The sequence below is a fragment of the Podarcis tiliguerta genome (assembly GCF_965153285.1).
Source record: "Podarcis tiliguerta genome assembly, chromosome: 14".
NCBI lineage: Eukaryota > Metazoa > Chordata > Lepidosauria > Squamata > Lacertidae > Podarcis > Podarcis tiliguerta.
In genome coordinates, this window is record NC_139547.1 from 23,969,426 (window position 1) to 23,988,163 (window position 18,738).

Sequence of the window (18,738 nt, forward strand, 5' to 3'; positions counted from 1 at the left end):
CAAATGTGTCTATCTCCAGTCAGTCACAATCACAAACTCTCCTCCCTGATTTCCATTCCATTTCCACATTTCTCTTTGAGCTTTCAGGAAGAGATCTCAATGTATGCCAGGTTTTCCCATGTCACCCAGGAACAGCAGCAATGAAGTCAGTGCATTTTGACTACCTCAGCAGTGGCAAGGACCCGGGTAGCTGGATGCCCGGACTGCATCATCAACAGCGTCCGTTGTACATGCTGAGCTCCTGAACCTGCCAATGGGATTTGTGTTCATTTACAGCCAAGTGGGAGGCAAAGCCTATTGGAAAGAACCCAACAGTGAATTTAGATAGCATCTGCACCTAACTGTAGTACTCACACTTAAATAGGAGACTCCTCAGAAGTTGGTGGAATGGAAGCACTTTAAATCAGACCTTGTGTTGTCGTTGCTCACAGAAGACGAAGTCATTTCCACTTTAATAAAAGTGTGCCACTGCTGAATAAATAGCTGTCCAAAATTCCTAGAGAGGGGACCATTACGTGCAGGCAAAGGCGTTTGCAGCCTACAAGTCAACTGGTTGTTAATATATATATATAAATTAAAATCTGGTCTTTATTTTTTATTTTATTTTATTTAAAAAGCAGTGGTTTCATGGAAATGCCAAATAGCATTGGGGACAGAACAGAACCCTGAGGGACCCCACAGGTCAATGGCCAAGGCATCCAAAAGGAGTATCCCAGAACCATCTTCTGGGTTTGCCTCTCCAGGAAGGAACAGAGCCACGATAAAACATGGCCTCCAAGTACCATCCCAACAAGGTGGCCCAGAGCGGTGCCATAGTTGGTGGTATTGAAAGCTACTGAAGGATCCAACACAGCCAACAGGGACACACTCCCCCTGCCCAATTCCTGCTGTAAGTCATCCACCAAGGCCTGGAGCAAGACTGAAATGGATTTAGATTTTAGCCAATTTGGGCTAGTTAGGGGTTGCTTGGTTAGTTAGTTAGTTAGCTGCTTCCAGAGCAAAAAGTGGTTTTTGTAAAAGCAGCATTTGCTTATACATCAACACACACAAGGGGACATTTTCTTCTCTCTAATATAGATTGTGCAGAACTGATATGCTGTGAAGTTCAAATTTCTACCGTTTCTGGTGGAAATGGGGCTCGTGTTCCTTTAAGGATTCCAAGGCACACCAAAATTCAACTAGCAAAGCTTCCCCCATTGCTGCCTCTCTAGGCAGGGAACTGCCAACTGCTTCTTATTTTGCATTCCTCTACACACTAAGTAATACCTCTTTTCTCCCTGATGATAAAAAGGGACTTCCACTCAGTGGGACAGATACACAGAGGAGAAAATGACTTTGTACTATAATAGCCTCTCATGTTCCTCAATAAAATGCACTTGGCAGGAAGTCATTCATCTAACTTCTCCTTCTGTGGTAACAGAAATATTAAACTAAAAGTATACTTTCGATGGCGCTGAGATCTATCTGAGGCATAAAACCTGAGATGGCAATGGACTCGATATGAACTCACATGTTGAGTCATTTGAATGTCATCTTTGAGATTCCATCACTCCTTCTATTTCTGATGTTCAAGAGCGAGTGTTGTTGCTTACGCCGTAACACTGCTGCTGTTTCTGCTGCCTTCCACAGACAACAGAGAGGGATAAATATGCCTGGGGAACTCCAAGATTTGAAGGAATACAAAAAAACTTAAGGAGGAAAGACCCTAAATGGGGGAGAATCCCCAAATGGCCCAGTGAGGACTGAGCATGCTAGGTGTTCCAACAGGTTAACACTGATCTTTGTGGGAGAGTTAGGGAGAAGACTGGAAGATACTGGGCTGGGCTGGCAGGGGTCTTCAGGGCTTGGCAGGCGTGCTGAGTTGGGCCCAATATTGGGGGGGGGGGTGCCACACATGCATGACGTCACATGCACAATGTCCCTCCCCCAGGCCTGCCAGGACGCACAAGCGTCCCTTTGAGGATTCCCAGAAGGTGCTCTGGCAATTGTGGCAAAAATCACCCTCCATGCCCTCAGCTGACAGGTCAGTGCTCACCCATCAGAAACGAGGGGTCTGGAGAGGGAAAATCACCCTCTGGGTCTCCTGCCCTCACCTAGCAGGCCAGCAGAAATATTGAGGGGGCTGAAGACGCTTCTGCTCTCTATAGTTGGCACCCCTGGGGCTTGAAGCAGGAGGTTGAAGTGAAGGGGCCAGCTTGGAGTTTTCTGGCAGAAGGTGTGGGTGATGCCTACTGCCTTAGAAGGAAGTCACACAAACACATAGAGGCAGATATGTTCATCAGTGGCCATTGACCACAACAGCTAAATAGAATGTCCAGTTTTAGAGAGAGTGTGCCTTTCAGTACCAGATGCCAGAAACAAACAGGAAGAGAGCACTTGCCTTCATGGCATGCTTGTGAGCTCCCCAGAAATATCTGATTGGATGCTCTCAAAGACAAGGTGTTGGGCTCGATGGACCATGGACCTGATCCAGCCAGCCTCGTCTTGTGTTAATTTCCCACTTGCTAATTTAGTTGTCACCATTTATTCAAGACCTAGCCATGCCTCCTTGTTTGAGCTCAATACTAGATAATCTACTGCCATGATCTGAAATCCGTATCAATTGATTTCTGACTAGTCAATGGGAAAAAACTGAACTCCTAGGGGATCTCTCCCCCATCCCACTCCCTACCCACTCCCTATAAGGCTGTTATTTGACCCCCTCTCTCTTTTTCATTGACTGCTTTACTTTACAAATTCTAAAGCTACATTGGATTCCAGTGGGAATCAATTGAGCTGTCACCGATTCCACAGTTGCAATATTCATTAAGGTGCCACCAGCTTTATGCAAGATCACTGGCCTTACCTTAAGTGGTGAATGCAAGTGGAATGAGTAAATCATGGAAACCAACAAACTGGGTTTCAGCTTCAGAAATTATTGCCCTAAGCTAAGGGATTGACTCTTTCCAAATTCTTACAACTCAACCCAGCTGCTAAACTATGTGGCTTCTAATGTTTGACATCAACTGATCTTGTGAACAAATTCTTCTCATCAATTAAATGACCAGGAGGTACAGTTGAAGGATCAGATGCCACCAAATTGCCATTTAAGTTGCATGTAGGCTACAATTTCAGGTCTGTCTATTTCAGTTTCTCTCAGTTTCCCATTTCTCTTCCAATTTTAGATTCAGTTTTCCATATTTCAGCATCCATTTGATATTTTTAAAAATCTCATGAACATTTTATTGTACATTGCTCCCCATATCCAGTTTTTGCAAGTAGGTTTCCCCTAATATAATGCATGTTTGTATGTTTTGTTCACTAATATATGCATTTTTATCTTTTCATAATATAACATATTTTGGGTTGAAGAACTTCACCACAAGATTTTGAGATGTGGAAACAATACTCTATGTTTTGGAAAGTATGTATTATGTTTGCCTTGAAAGGCAAAGCAAAGCAAATTTCTCTCCTACCTCTGCACCTCAGATGAAGTAGGATTGTGGATGGACAAATCTACTTCTAGCTAATATCATTTCCCATGTTTTTATCCATATTCTAGTTATGAATTTCCACATTTTCCTGCCTTTAAAAAAAAACCCTCTCAATATGCATGCAGTGGTACCTCAGTTACATGTGCTTCAGGTTACATACGCTTCAGGTTACAGACTCCGCTAACCCAGAAAAAGTGCTTCAGGTTAAGAACTTTGCTTCAGGATGAGAACAGAAATTGTGCTCCGGTGTCGCAGCGGCAGCAAGAGGCCCCATTAGCTAAAGTGGTGCTTCAGGTTAAGAACAGTTTCAGGTTAAGTACAGACATCCGGAACGAATTAAGTACTTAACCCGAGGTACCACGGTATTTAAATCATGTGTGTGTGTTTAAATTTTTTGATTTCTCTCAAAATGTGCATTTAAAAGTGCATCTTGGTACATTTCATCTACTGAAAACTGCACCAGCATATTGGGAGGACTGTGAAATCCAGTGAATAGCTAAGGTCCGATCTCCACATTATAGTGAGAGTTGTAGATCAGTTAATTGCATATATACAATTCCTTAATCATCTCTAGGTACAGTAAATGCCCATTTACCATCAGTAGTGACAACAACTGGCATGTGAACGATCCAAGGAAATTTGCCTTTTACAACTTTGCAGGATAGGCTGTGCCCCACTCTTTTATTACCTTCAGTGTGTGGGAAAGGGGGGATTTTCCAGATGTCTGATTTAAATCTGCTTTAATTTCCATTTATGCTCCTTTGTCCTAGAATCTCTCCAGAGCTGAAAATAGAAGCAAGTTAGGTTCTTCTCTCTTCCGGCTATAAACAATTTCCCTCTTCCAATTCTCAGTACCCACCCCAAGCCACACACTCTTAGGGCAAATTGGAAATTTGATAGGCTAAAGAGAAAAGCTTCTTCTTTCACCACCACCTCCTCCACCTCCTTTAAAAAATGTGTGCCCTCCTCCTTCTGCCAACAAATTCAATGGACCTTTTGGTGGTGTTCCTACACACATGCACCTTTTTAAGGCTAATATTCCTTGGGTTAAAGGAGTACAGCTTTTATATGAGTATTAAAAATGGAAGCGAGCTTGCGTGCCGCTAATGCCTTGCTTTTTACCAGCGGCTGATGGAAACAAAATCTCTCCCAGCTGCTTCACGAGGCTTCTTATAAGCACTGGGGAACATCTGGTTCCATTGTTCCGCAGCCTTTAAAACACACACACACAGGGAGAGAGTGCTTGCAATCCTTTATTCTAATTGGGTTCTTACTTCACTTTCAGGTGGAGACGTGGCTGTGATTAATAAGCAAGGCAAAATGAATATGTTCACGATTAGCATTCAAACTTTTAAAGATGGCAAGGTTTTGCCCGGCCGTGGCTGCACATTTTTATGCCTTCCCCCTCGCCACAACAGGAGAAAAGAGCCTGAGTGAGGTCAATTCTAGAAATACATACATAAGCACACACATACACGCATACCTTTCTTTGAAGCTAGCCTGGCAGTTCTTTGCAGAACTTTTTCACCTCAGAGGGATGTTGCCTGCTCACCCATTCTCCTGCAAGCACCATCTGATTTGTGGTTTGGTCCATGGTCCTCATGGTCCTAAGGCATTCTGGCTTCTGGTTCCACTAGGTTCCAGCAGGTTCCACTTTATGTGACTGCATGCCTGAAGAACCCAATCTTTGTAAATTTCTGTACAACAATTAGCAAAATTCAATGGGAGAGTGGTGGTCCTGCACAGCCACAACTTGTAACTGAATGTTTTAACTGAGGGCATACAGTTGCCCCCATGTTATGTACTGAAGTTCTCACCCTGGGCCAGCAGGGGGATACTGTAGATAGTTTTCACTCAGGTCCACATATGCAAATAAGGGATTGAAAGTGACATTCAGTGATTGGATAGTTACAGAAAGTGGTTACTGTTGCGTTCTAGTATATAAGCAGGCTGGCTGAACCCTTTAGCTCAGTTCTGTTCTGGTCTGTGAATAAACAAGAGCTGTTTGAAGAATCGCTGTGTTGTCTGATATGTTCACCCACAACTTAACACCCCACTCATACAAATCCAAGTCGCCAGTGTGTATATGGGGCCCAAGACTCACCCCGTATCTGTGTCTGTACAATTAAAAATAAATAAATTCAAGTCTGCTTCTGGGTCACTCTGTGTTCTCTCTGTTTTGACCTGTGTTCCATATTCTGAACTGCTCTGAAGAATGCAAAGCTCTGGGTTTCCATTCACTATAATGGGGAGTCTAAACGCACTTTCAACTTTCCCCCCCTTTGGGCCAAAGTGGGTGGAACTGACAGCGCATGAGCCCTTCTAAAGTGGATTAAGCCTTCCATTTTTATTTTGCAGATATGTGAAGAGGTTTCAATGAAGGCCGCCTTTGAAACTGGTGTTTTTAAATAAAACTTTAGAACTTTTAAAAGCATTTTCTGCCACAACTGGATAAAAAAAAAATGCACTCACTGTTATGACTTCTCAGGGGGTGAGCAGCCATCCCTCAAAATCAACACTTCTCCATTTTTTTGTGATGCTATATTCCAACCAAAAATGATACAACAAAATGTATATAATAGTGAAAAGAACATACACATCTGCACTGTATTAGGGGAAGTTGCTAAAACAGGTATATTAAGCAAAATTATGTATAAAACAAGGCATACATTAGGAGAAATGTGTGCATGTTTCATGCAGGATTTTTTAAAATGCAAACTGATTTGAAAATGGCACAAACCCATTGGGACTAATATGGGGCACCAACTATAGGGGGTGGAAAGGTGCCACCATCCCCTACTGCTGCCAGTAGGGGATGAGAACCTTGGGATGTTGCCCATGAGACAACCTGGTCGCCTCATTGAAGACTGTCCTCAAAATTTCTCCCATCTTGCCTCTAAATGGAATGTTACCTGTGGTGAGATTTTGGTCGTGACTACGTTTCAAGGCAGTATAGAGGGGGGGGGGGGGAATGACTACTAGCTGATCATTTCCCCATTCATCTCCCACCTAACTCAGCCAGATCCAGAGCAAAAGGAAAATTAATGGCATAACTTCTCCCAATGCATGTCAAGCTTAATTTTACTTTAAATCAGTTTTAATTACGCCAATGAAGTTTATAGTTTTAATGGAAAGAACCTGTTTTGCGAAACTCTAGAAGGTACTATATAAAGGGCTCGGAAGGATTTAAAGTCGCATTAACCTTGACGATGCAGGCATATTTGGTTTGATTGCATTAATTTCTGTAGCCCACATCCTTGAAAATCTTGTTCATTTTCCAAGTCATTTGGCAGTTGGTTATATTAGCTTTGTTCTCTCAGTTGTTACTGTGTTTTTGTTTCCGGAATTTTATGCTTCCTTGTCGTTCTCTTGCACCCGAGATCACAGTTTCTGTTTCAGTGTAGAGTCCTTAAAATGCCTCTCTGGGCAGAAAACTTAATCACTACACAGGTTGAAAAGAATAGACACAATCAATGGCTATGTCATTGAGTCAGGCCTACCTTACCCAGGACTGTCGACACACACTGGCAGCAGATCTCCAGGCTTTCAGGCAGGAGACATTCCCAGCCCTATTTCATAGAATTGAGAATTTGGAGGGAATCACGAGGGTCATCTAGTCCAACCCCCTGCTTTGCAAGAATCCTGACTAAAGCATCAATGACAGATGGCCATCCAACCTCTGCTTAGAAACCTCCAAGGAAGGTTCCATTATCCAAGGGTATCTGTTCCACTTTAGAACAGCTCTTGCCTCAGAAGGTTCTTCCTGATGTTTAGACAGAATCTCCTTTCTTGTAACTTGAATCCACTGGTCCAGGTTCTACCCTCTGGAGCAGGAGAAAACAAGATGGTGGCGGGTCAAACCTCATTCAAAACAGATGGAGTACTATTGGATAACTGCTCATGAACTTGCCACAACAGAGCTTTTCTGCCCAGATTACATGGTAAAACTATTATTTGTTTGTATCATTTGAGGCACCCCTTGACACATACTCTGACCACAATCCTATGCCTGGCACAGAGGCAGACTCAGAAGGCATAAACCTGGGGTGTCATTGTCCCTCCCGCTTCCTCCAGCTCAGAGGACCACCCTTCCAATCCATCCTTCACCGCTGTCAAGCTGTAAGAGAATAGGGCAATGGTTCTTTAGAAGAACAAGCACCTCCTCAGAAAAGGCAGGGTTAATAGGAGGTTCAGGTTGGATGTCTCTGAATACTATTTGCTGGGAATTACAGATGGGGAGATAGAGATGTGGTGTTCAGATTCTGCTTCTGGACTTCTTATGGGTACCTGGTTGACAACCGTGAGAACAAGGTGCTGGACTTGATGGGACGTTGGTCTGATCTTATGCTATTCTTACCTGGATGGAGATGCATGAAACACTCTGACTTTTGTGTGGCTGGAATATTGCTCTGCCCACTAGGTCCTATGGTCCATCTTCTTTTTTAGCCTCTGCTCCTGCCTACCATTGTTGTTTGACTTCTGGATGGCTGCCCACCAGAGAACATGGTGCCCAGGTCGTGTGTGCAGACTTCTTATGTGCCATGGCCGAGGGGACAGTTGGTCACTGTGAGGATGGAGTGGTAAGCTATATATGTTCCAATATGTTTCCCGATTTTCATTTGTAAAAACATCGTAAGATGTGTGCAAGCCATTGGACATAGTCTCCACCTTTCACCTGTGCACACTTTCCCCCAAAGAAAGAAGAATGGATTCCCCCTACACACATCATTTCTATGTGATAGGGCAATTTTAGGTTTAAGCTGGAGAAGTTTGAAAATGTCACCTTGACTTTCTGTAGCTATATGCAGGAGCAGCTCAAGAAATTTTGCTACCTGAGACAAAGGACAAGAGTGTGTCCTCATCATTTCATGTACAGTTGGTCTGACATCTTATTTCAGTAATGGGATATTGTCCTCCACCACATCTCTGGTTAGAAATCCAGTTCGAGGTGTGGGGCATGTGAAAGAGGTCCCATGGAAAAGAAGAAACAGCCAGGTACTGTGTAGTGGTTCTACATTTTTCAAGCAGAGGTAGAGAATCTCCGACAGTTTTAATGTGTTTTAATCTAGTTTATCATTGGTTTTAATTATTTTTTGAATGCTTTGAATAGTGGCTTTAATTGATAAATTTTTAAAGCAATGATAATAATTGCTTTAATTGATAATTTATTGGTCCCCCCCCCCCATCCTTGTTGTAACTCCACATTAAGGTTTGCAGTCAAGTGGTATATAATTTTTATGAAATAAATAAATTAAATAGACTGGGAGAGAAATCCGGAGAAATGTTGTTTCAGCTTTTGTTTACCTGCACTGCTGTCCTCCCATCTTAACTGGCCCTAATGAGCGACGCTGATTCAGTTCTGTGGGTGTCCCTCCTGTTCCTCCTTTTGACGTTCCCTTTCCCATAATAATAGATGTTCCGAAAGGAAGAAAGGCAGGCATGTCAGAAGTGGCGAAAAGGATCGTAACGCACAGCCTCTCCCTGTTCTTTCTGGGTGTCTCCATTTGGAAAACAGATGGTTCTCAGGCGCTGACATTTCTTTACAGTTTTGCAAATGAGCTTGCAGTAGCAATGTGCCCAGATGTATAATCCAGAGCAATGCAATTTCGAGCCAGGATTATAATTAACAGCAGCTCAGTGAAGTTTAATAGGGCAGGTTACAAACGTCTAATTTCCCTCCACCCCTCTCCACGAGCCATGAATCTGCGCTGAGGCTTAGTGAGCGTGTTCCTGAACACAGCTCCTGCTTATCCCTGGCTCGTGACTCTTGGGGCTGTTTCATGTTTACCTTACGTGATAATTAAAGGAGGGAAATAAAGTCTGAAAGAAAGACTGACTGACATTTAATATCCTCTAAAGTTCTCTTGTTTCCTTAAGTGATCACTCGTACCAAGGGAGGGTTAGGGGGTCTCTTATTGCCCGCCAGGTCCTGACCCACAGATCAACGAACTGGGCTGTTACCTGACCCCCTATGCCAGGTGTATGCCTACAGGTCATAAGGCTAAGAAAGCAGACTGAGACAAGGCTCACCAGTCCAAATATATCATTGCCGTTAACCATTTCAAGCCCGTTTCATTGTACCTTGAAGGCTCCGGGCTCTGGAAGGAAAAAGAAGAAGCGGGAGGCTTTTCAAGGTGGGAATGGAAGCTTTTGGCATTCTCTAGGAAAATGAGGGCAGGGGAAGGAATACACGGGTCCAGCCAGCCCAGCATTCTGCTCTCAGGATGCCATCCAGATGCAGGATTTGGGCACAAGAGCACTCTCCCCTCCTGTGATTTCAAGCAGCTGATATTCAGAAACATTACTTCTCTCAGTTGTGGAGGCAGAACATAGCCATCATGGCTAGTAGCCTTCAATAGCCCTCTGCTCCATGAATTTGTTTTGCCGTATCTTTCGCTCTATAAGACACACTTTTTCCCTCCTAAAAAGTAAGGGAAAATGTGTGTGCGTTTTATGGAGCAAATGCAGGCTGCACAGCTATCCCAGAAGCCAGAACAGCAAGAGGGATCGTTGCTTTCACTGCGCATCGATCCCCCTTGCTGTTTTGGCTTCTGGGATAGCTGCAAGAAGCCTCCTCAGGGCAGTGTGGTGTAGTGGTTAAGAGTGATAGACTCATAATCTGGGGAACCGGGTTCACATCTCCGCTCCTCCACATGCAGCTGCTGGGTGACCTTGGGCTAGTCACACTTCTCTGGAGTCTCTCAGCCTCACTCACCTCACTGAGTATTTGTTGTGAGGGAGGAAGGGAAAGGAGAATGTTAGCTGCTTTGAGACTCCCTTGGGTAGTGATAAAGCAGGATATCAAATCCAAACTCTTCTTCCCCCTGCCCTGAAGAGGCTTTGCACAGCTATCCCAGAAGCCAGAATAGCAAGAGGGAACTCTACACAGCGATCCCTCTTGCTGTTCTGGCTTCTGGGATTCAGAATATTTTTTTTTTCTTGTTTTCCTGCTCCCAAAACTAGGTGTGTCTTATGGTCTGGTGCATCTTATAGAGCAAAAAATATGGTAGTTCTCTTTCAGATTCACCCAGGTTGGTGGCCATCACTGCCTCCTGTGGACATGAGTTCCATAGTTTAACTATGTACTGCGATGAAGAAGTGTTTCCTTTTATCTGTCCTGAATCTTCAAATGTTCACTGTCAAGGGTTGCCCCCAAATTTCTAGTGTTATGAGAGAGGGTGAAAAAAGCTTTTAACTATCCAGTTTCTACATGCCATGCATAATTCAATCAAGTTCCACCATATCACCTCTTCCTCATCTTTTCAACAACTAAAAAGTCTCAAATGCTGCAACCTTTCTTTATAGGGGAGTTGCTCCACCCCCTTTGTCATTTTGGTTGTCTTTTCCTGAACGATTCGGTTCACTTTTTTGCAGTAACCTGATCTAATAATTCTAACTCAAATCTGCATATGTGTTGGTTGGAGAACTGCATTGCAAGATTTGGAGAAGTGCAGATTTTAAAGGCTAGCTGTGCATATTAGATAAAGGTTTATATTAGACAGTTTCTCATTCAAATGCAAACAAAATGATTTATTTTATTTAGTGGGCTGGACTAGATGACACTCTGGGTGCTTTCCAACTCTACAATTCTATCATTCATTTATTCAAGGCATTTGCTGTATAGACCACTGATGTAATGTTGAATGTAGAGTGCAGTGGAGAATCTTGGGTTCAAGTCCCTATCTTGGCATCACTAAAAGAGCAGCAGTGATTAAAATAAATCATTTGATTTGGACCATGTCAGCGTTGGGCAGTGAAGATGATGGGAGTGAGTTGCAAAGCATAAGTACATAAGAAGAGCTGGCTGGATCAAGCCAATGGCCCATGTAGTCCAGCATCTTGTTCTCACAGTAGCCATCCAGATGCCCACGGGAAGTCTACATGCCGGACACAAGTGCTCTGCTATTCCAAGCAATTGATATTCATAGATTCATCAAATCACCTTAGGGTGAATTGTGGGTAGCAAGTGAATGAATGAATGAATGAGTGAATGAATGAATTGTAGAATTGTAATAGACCTCAAGGGTCGTCTTGTCTAACTCTGTGCAATGCAAGAATTATACTATACTGCCTCTAACCATGGAGACAGAGCATAGCCATCACAGCTAGTAAAAGAACCATTTTTGTGTGTTTTTTAAAGACACCATACAAATCTACAATGCTTTCTCCCTTAAAAGGAGACCTCTGCATAAGCTACACAAATTTCCCAATTGCACAGGAAGAGAGACTGGAAGTAATATTTTAAACCATATTTTTGTGACCTGTATATTCAGCATCCGTGTGTCATTCCTCCTGTCCAGTCAAGTGGGCTGGCTTCCTCATTGGCCTAGCAAATTTAGTTAAATGTGTGGGTGTGTGTTTTTTTCTGTGGCAAGACAGGAGAGAGAGACAAGAGCACACAAAAGCATAAAATATTTTGCTGGTCCACTGGCTATGTTGGGACCACCCTCGTATCCTATAAATACCACCCAGTTCTCACTAACGATGCAGAAACCTTTGCCAAATGTTACATGGGAATGTTCCTAAATGGAGAGAAACATTTCCACTTCTGCATGATATTAACCACTGGAGGATTTGCAATTGTGAATTTGGGGTTGCTGTTGGCTTTCAGAAATTAGTCTGCGCAATGCCAAGTGCTTCAGGGTAGAAGAAATATTACATGTGATACTATTATATTGAGTTTATAATATAATAAAAGCTTTGGAGGAAGGAAAAAGACAGTTTGCGTTCTTCTAGGGCATGGAATTATTCAGAATCCATTGCTCCACCAGGACAGATGAACTGAGCAGCCCAATACTGCCACATTTTAGGGGTTTTTTTGGCACTCAATAATAGGTTCATTTTGTGAAGTATTTTTTTAAGGATTTACAAAATGTTTGCATTGTAATCAGGTGTGGGGAACCCTAGGCCTTCCAGGTGTTGCTGGACCACAACTCCCATCATCCCTGGCTATTGGCCATGCTTGCTGGGACTGATGGGGCCTGTAGTTCAGCAGTATCCAGAGGACCAGTCACCACACTTAAGGTCTGATCCATCTATCACAGGGTTTCCCAAACTTGGGTCTCCAGTTGTTTTTGGACTACAATTCCCACCATCCCTAACCACTGGTCCTGCCAGCTTGGGATGGTGGGAGTTGTAGTTCCAAAACAGCTGGAGACCAAAGTTTGGGAAACCATGGTCTATTGTATGGAACAGACCTCCTGATAAGATTGTATCCGTGGGGGGCAATCTCCTGCAGAGCACAGTAATCAATTGGCTATATACTGTATTTTTCTGTGTATAAGACACCCCAATGTATAAGATGATCCCTATTTTTTTTAACCCAAGGTTAAGAAATCGGGATAGAGCCAGAGTTTGAACCTCAACCCTGGTCGCCCATGCCAGAGCCCAAACCCAAACCCAAACCCGAGCCCAGACCTCCCAGATCAGAGCCCGAACCCTTGTGCATTCACCATCTGTGTATAAGAAGACCCTCCAAAACATTGTCTTATACACAGATAAATACGGTAATTGAGAGCAGATATATTGATAGCAGTGGCTTCATATATTCTTTCTCTTTATCTTTGCGTGTGTAGAGGGGCACCACCTTCCTGAGTTTTACTCCCCCACCTAGTCTACATATTTCTGAAGGTAACACAATCATACACCCAAAACATAATGTCTGATGTTGCTTCTGCTTGGGTTTTTTTTGTGGGGGGGAGCATGGGAAAAGCAATGAAAGCAACAGAGCAAAGAACTGCATCTAGCGCTGTATGTATACATTGCCTTATCGGGAGCTATCAAAGTCCATTTTCGGCTAATGCAAGTGAAAGCAAATGTACAAGACGGAGCGTGGTCAGTGGACAGAAAACTCCCTTTGCATGTTGCACTGCTCTTAGCTCACCATGTCAGCATGGGGTTGTCTGCCAAGATTGTCAGGGCTGGCGTGTGATTTGTCCTGAAACATGCAGTCGATGAAGCTGTAACAGCTTCTAGCTGGGCTCCCATCAGGACCAGTCACAAGGCAGGGTCAGGGAGGGTCAGGATGCGGATAGAACAATGGAAGCCCAAGAAGCAGAACGTAAGAGTGAAGAGGGGGAAGCAGGGGGAATTCTCCCTGTGAAGTCAGAAGCGAAACAAAGTTTTCAGAAGCTTCTCAGTTATGAGCACTGACTGGATTCACTCTTGGCGGGAAGGCAATCTTTCAAATGTACTGCAAATGTTTGCAGATGAATCAGATGCTCATTGCAATTAGGTGGCATCCCAGCCATCAGAGGTGATCACATGCACGAGAAGAATGAGTTCCCCATAGAGATGGGAGAGAAGTTCGATTCTGTATGCATTTTAAAGGCGAACATACCAAAATACTCACTTTCCGAAACATTGCAGGAACCGAAACACAGCCATCTCTTGAAATTTTCACTTCTTAGAATTCTGTAAGGGAGTCCCCCAGTCAGGTAATGTGCAGAAAAAGTGTATATGCTAGGGTAGAGTATGGGTGCAAATGAATATATTAGTGAAAACAACATACCAAAAAAAATGTGAAAAAATATGTATGCTAGGGAAAATTGTATACAAAAATGGATACAATGGGATAAATTAGTATTTAAGTCCCATGATTTTTTAAAAAAGCAAACTGATGTGGAAATATGGAGTTGTTGTTCTTAACTGTGTTAGAAGAACTGTAACCTGTGCTTGTGGGACGCGGGTGATGCTGTGGGTTAAACCACAGAGCCTGGGACTTGCCGATCAGAAGGTCGGCGGTTCAAATCCCCACGATGGGGTGAGCTCCTGTTGCTTGGTTCCTGCTCCTGCCAACATAGCAGTTTGAAAGCATGTCAAAGTGCAAGTAGATAAATAGGTACTGCTCTGGCAGGAAGGTAAACAGTGTTTCCGTGCGCTGCTCTGGTTTGCCAGAAGTGGCTTAGTCATGCTGGCCACATGACCCGGAAGCTGTACGCCGGCTCCCTCGGCCAATAAAGCGAGATGAGTGCCGCAACCCCAGAGTCGGTCACGACTGGACCTAATGGTCAGGGGTCCCTTTGCCTTTACCTAACCTGTGCTTGAGCTTGGCTTTTTCCTCCTTCCTTCCATTCCCTTTTTCCTTGTGTGCCATGTCTTTTCAGATTGCAAACCTAAGGGCAGGGGCAATACTGCTTCTCTGATAGCTGCTCTTGAGCCTTTGTGGCTAAAAAGCAGGGCATAGATGTCATGAACAAACAAATATATGGACCGTGGAAGAACCTGCCTACAGGTTAATTGTAAGGATTGGTGGGGGCCCTCGGATATAGCCTGTCAGTGGAAGCAACACTCCAAGGGGGCTGGGAGCTGCCATTACAATTTCCCATGATACCCCAGAGTGCCTGACATGGTGTCATGCCAGGGAATTCAGGGAATTAATAGGGACACACACAGACCCAGTTTCCTGATCTGGAGGACCTGGAGCAAATGTTGGGGCTGGTGGGTCCCACTGGGGCACTGGTGGGCCCCAGCAGCTGCCTGAGGCTGCCAGGTGCTGGTGCCAGAATTGCTCACAGCCATCCCATGGTGCCTCGCTCCTCCCCTCCACAAGACAGCTGCACTTCATCAGGAGAAAAGTGGCTTTTTAGAGGTGCTTTGCACTGGCAGCAAAGCACATTGAAGCAGTTTGGCGTCCATCTGGCTAAACAATGTTTGATATAAACGGAAGATCGTTATCATCAAAAGCTCATTCAACATGGTGTTTCACTCATGTTGTTTGCTAATTCCAGTGAACCACTTTCCACATAGAAGTTTAAATTTCCTCTCCTGTAGCTTCCGCTGCAAGCTGACAGTTTACAATGGAGGACCTCTTAATTTTTATTTTTATTAAAAAAAAAAAAAAAAACCACACACACACACACACACACACACACACACCATGATAGTGCTTGACTTCCACTTGCCTCCATAGAGGCAAATGAGTTGGGGTTCAGTAGCAACCAGAGAGGGGAGAGAAATTTGGTCCAGGTTGCATTTTAATACCAAACTCCTTGTAGGGGCTTCCTGAAACAATTACCAACCCAAACACAATTACCTGTTGCAATTCACATGTCTCTGAATTTTGCAGTGCACATCTCCATTCAAATTTTTGTTGACATTCATTTGTCTCGAGAGACAATGGAGTGTGCCACTGGGGGTGAAGTCAAATGGCTGTGTTAAGAGCACCATAGTGACCTCTCTGGGGCAGAAGCCTGGGCAGTTTGTGTATGGAGGTCCTGCACTGCTCAGATGACTGCCCGCCTCACTGATGTTGTCCAAAGGAAAGCAGAGATATGTTTGGCAGCAGCTTGACTGCAGAAGTTGCCACGAGGAGTTGTCCCTTCCAACCATCTTAGGGACTCCACTCCAGATTTGTGTAGGTTTTACTCCTTAGCCTTTTCTTCTCCCACAGGGCAGCAGAAGTTTAGGATCAGAGTTTTCCTTCTCCTAGATGGGCCACCTTCCCAGGTTGACGTGTCCCATCTGCTCCTCACTTCCCTCTACATCATGTGCAGAAACCACCTGCTTGACTGTTAGACCCACTATTGTTCATGCCCCCTCTATCCGCCAGAGCCTGTATCTAACCCACTGAAGGGGTTGAGTCTCATTGCCTACCCTCACCTGGTTCAGCTGGCTAGTTGAAGCCATTCCTGGGGTATGGTCATTGTCACATGCTAACAGCTTCTAGGAGCCATAGGTGAGAGCTGAGTGCAGAGTGGGGACCAAAGGTGGACAAATATCTCAGAAGGAACATGATGTTTCCCCACCAAACATACTACCACTCCCCTAACACACAATACACCCCACTATCCATCCAAGTAAGGTGTTGAAAAATGTCTATTTCATGAGAAAGTGTGCGTGAAAATGCATGCGCTAGTGAAAATCACATACAAAAATGTGGGAATTGCTTGCATAAATGTACGCAGGAGGAATGACTCACACAATAATCCTGATGAATTTTAATGGGAGCTTTTAAATTGCAATAATAGTCAAAGCAGCAAACTGATGTAGATATGTGGAGAAATGAATTTTAAGTTCAAAAATATATATGAGAAATTTAAGATAATCTAGTTGCAAAAGAACTTGCTGGTACCCAACCACTAACCATTGAAAACCCTTCAATACATGTCACCAGTGTTGAAATCCTATGATGATGAACAATAAAGTAGTCAGAAAGAATAAGCAGTCCATGGGGAAAGATGTCATACAGATCATCCTGGATTTTGTATTCTTTCTATTGATAACAGCCAAAGTTTGCCCAACTTGTCAGAAAGCCAGACAAGATGATATACCCTGGCAGAGCATGCTTTTAGTTTAATTCATTGCTCTACGCACATTTGTCTCAGGCGCCACCCACTTCTGGCCCCTGGAAGCTTGCACAAAAGGGAATGTGGCCTTTGAGTTGAAAAAATTCCCCACCCCTGAAGGAAAACTATTTTAATCAATGAACTTATGTAAATCAAGTCCATTAGTTTCACTAGGTCTACTCTGAGTATGAGCAAGTTATACTCAGAGTAGCCCCAATGAAATTAATGGACCTAAGTTTGTCATTTCTGTAACATATATATATATAATGTAAGATTTCTAAATCTCCCCTCCTTCTCCATTTTGGAAATTAATGTTACAGGTAAACATCTTTAATCTTCAGTTCTTTCCAACACTAGTCTCCTACCTATAAGAAATTATTCTTCCCTCCAAAGAAGGAGCTCTCTTTTTCTTTCTCTGTTTCCCCCCACAAGAAATTTCCAGAACAGTCTGAAATCACACACACAAGACATAGCTGTGAAGAGACATCGGTCCTCAGGCATCAGCCCCTGACCATCATTACTTTCCCAGATAGCTGTAGTTCTCACAGTTGTAGACAGCAAAGTTATTGGACTCTGGCAAAAGAAGAAGGGGGAAAAAATGAAGAAGCCTTTCTTTTTGTATGCCATTGTAAAGCCAGAGTGGACCCTTGGTAGAATCTGGGGCTGCGTTCTTGCTTCAAGAGCTCCAGCATATCTGAAACAGCCAATGTCATAAAAAAACACAAACATGAATTACGGCCTTGCAACTGGTTTAGTGTTTTCATCCACACACACTTTTATGACGTTGTTCAGTGCAGATATGAAATATTGCAATGATCGCCCTCCTGCACAATGCACTCCATCTCCTCCGAAGATGCTAGCTGCTCCTGCTCTGAACGTTTAGCCAAACTCTGCTTCCTTGCAATTTCCACCTATAGGTTATAGTCCATCTTCTGCATGACAGCCCTTCAGATATTTGAAGGCAGGTGCCATCTCCCTCCTTTAATCTTCTCCAAGCTAAACATGCCCAATACTTTAAACCATTTCTCATAGAGCTTGGTTTCCAAAACCTCATTATCCCTGTTATTCTCCTCTGGTCATGCTCTAGATTTTGGAAATGTCCTTAAAATTTGGCACCCTGATTGAGCCTGGCACTTCAGGCCTGGCCTAACCAGTTCATAATGGAATTTGAACTATTATTTATTGTGATCTGGACATGGCACTTCCACTGCTGCTGTAGAATGGTGCACTCTCCTGCCTTAGACAATATGATTCTGACTAGGGGTGTAGAAAACATTGTTTTCAATTCTGTCCTGTATTTGTCACATGCAGTATTGTTTCTGTTCTGCTGCAGTCCATTCTTCACCAACAGCTACGTTACTCATCTCACTGTCTGCTGTGGTGAAATTACATCACATGTGTAACATATGCAATTATTGACATAGATTATGTTGTCGGTACATTATCCCACCCCATTCATTTCAATGTAAAGGAAATACAATGCACATAGGAAGAGAACTGAACTCAATTATGTATCATTTCTGGACTGAAAGCAGCAACAACAATGAATACTGGACATTGATTTTCATTCTGGACATGGGACAAATAAGTGAACTTTGGTAATTTCTGCTCCCAATTCCATTTATGTCAGAATTCCCTGACCCCATCAAATTGGCAGCTAACCTCTTTTGCATTCCAGCCTACTTGCAAAAGCATCACAAACCTTCTGTGACATCAGAGCAGCTGCTGCTTCTACTCACCAGTAAGGAATCCCAACGTCTGTTCCTCATCTCACTATGATTACAACCTGAGCAGGTGAAAGTAATCAATGAAGGAACCAGCCCAAATGCAAATTCTGTCCTTAAAGCAAGATACAGGAGCAGCAACACTGAGTCTATAAGCAAGGCATGTATATTCTTCAGAAGTATTAACATCAACCAACATCATTGGTTGTTTTCATAAAAATAAATTTAGACTTGAGAGGCTGAATACAGTTTTGT